The sequence below is a fragment of the Cydia splendana genome, chromosome 5 (genome assembly GCF_910591565.1).
Source record: "Cydia splendana chromosome 5, ilCydSple1.2, whole genome shotgun sequence".
In the NCBI taxonomy this organism is placed as follows: domain Eukaryota; kingdom Metazoa; phylum Arthropoda; class Insecta; order Lepidoptera; family Tortricidae; genus Cydia; species Cydia splendana.
In genome coordinates this window covers 4462670-4464792 of record NC_085964.1, presented here as the reverse complement: position 1 = coordinate 4464792, position 2123 = coordinate 4462670, and positions in this window count along the sequence as shown.

The window sequence follows — 2123 nt, the reverse complement described above, 5'->3', positions numbered from 1 at the left end:
ATTCTCGATTAAACTGCTTACTAAGTCTTCTAGGGTAAATTATCAAGAAGATCCTTTATATTTGTCACAAATTAAACATGGGCCAAATAATTTACTAATTATTAAAATAACTTACAAGCAGGGATGTTGCGAATATTCGCATCCGCATCCGCGGAACATCCGCATTATTTTCAACATCCACATCTGCATCCGCATCCGCATAAAATCGATGCGGAGCTCATGCGGATGCGTATGTCGACCAAGTCGGTAACAGGAACGTCTTAGCGGAGGCGTAAGTGCTAGGTAATTTCGTCATTATATATGACGAAATCGCATAAATCCCGAAAAGTTGGCCAAGTTTTTGTTTATTAAATAAAACGCACCTATATTCTTGCTCGAATACTAAATGTTTCGTTTTTTTTAGTAAAAATTACTAAAATGCAATATTTGACGTTTTTTAAGTACCAAATCTTGACATCCGCATCCGCGGATGTGAGGCTTTAAATATCCGCATGCGCATCTGCATCCGCGGATGTCAAAATATCTGCATCCGCAACATCCCTCCTTACAAGCATCACAGTTTATTATCACAATTTAGAATAATAAGAACATTAATTAGACGCGTAAAGTATGGCGAAGAGAAAACATAATTAAATAAAGGCCGCAGAGCCCACGGCAAAATAACAAACATAATGATAAAGTTTCCAAAGGGAACAACCCTGAACTTGTAAGCTAAAATAAGTATTCTGAATAAAGCTATGTGTATAATAATATGTAATATATATTGTGGGCTCGAGTTACCCGACCTTTAACCCCGCATTCCTAACGATATTATGAGTAAACATTATCAAAATTATGAAACAAAATCAATAAATTTCTTGTAAATGCCCTATGTTGCGCGTTGGGGTTATTCTCGGACGGTCTAGAACGCAAAATGACTAGTGTCATATTTTGCCTATATCGCTTTTAGTCTACATCGCGAACGGTCCAGAACGCAAAATGCCTACATCTTTTATCTTTACGTTAGCGATGTCGACGGAGCCCCGCTGGCTCCTATTCTGTTCTGTTTGGCCTTCGGCCATTTGAAGATAACTAACGAACCTAACCTACCCTAGTAATATAAAAAAGTGGTCATTTTGCGTTCAAGACCGTTCGCGATGTAGACTAAAAGGGATATAGGCAAAATATTACACTAGTCATTTTGCGTTCTAGACCGTCCGCGACTATACCGCGTGTTGCGCTTCGATAATAAGTAATAACCTTTGGTAACAACCGGGGTTCTCAAAATTTTGACACTAGTAAAAAAACAAATGAAACTTTATAAAAAGTGTCCTTTATTTTAGCGCCAAGATATGTCCAACTTTCAAGGCAGTTTTGGTAGATACTTTACATAAAAATAGAAATAATAGTAGGTACACAACGTTATTCCAGCATCTAATTCCTCGAAGTATGGTACGTTGTCGAAAATTTTGAGACTAATAATAATTTGGTGGATTTTTTTAGTCAAATATAAAATCTTCTCTTTTTCAGTCACTCTAAAAGAGCCACATCAATTGAGTAGAAAATGTATACAAATGCAAAACATCGATCTTGCAAAATTTGTTTTTGAAAAAGCATGATATGGTTTTACAAGAGTTCAGACCTTCCTACGCCGCCTATAAATTTCTGAATAATAATCTGATTAGGTAATAGGTATAATAAAAGCATTTAGCGTGAAAGGTTCAATTTCGTCTCAATATTATAAGCAATCATCCTTCAAATTTTTCATAAGTGATAAAATACCGCGCTCGCATTCCAAATTCCGAATGCCTTGTACACGACGTTCAGAGTATAATGGCGAGCGTTTTAACAAGAACATTAGGATAATCGTTTCAATGAAACTTCCCGGGGGAAAAAATCGGAAAATTGTTCCTTTTTTTGTATGGGAACCATGTTTTCCATATCCCAAATGAAAGATTTTATTATTGTTTTTCCAGATTTCTTCCAGAAACGTTTTCCAGGTTGCACGTCTGTATTACGGCTGGTTACTTAGGGTGGCTATTTTTAATATTAAAATGGGCTGCAAATTTTTACAGGACTATTTTTCTGTCAAGGGATTATTATGATAACTAAGGGCCCCGTTATATGTAATTGTTAGAACAGGA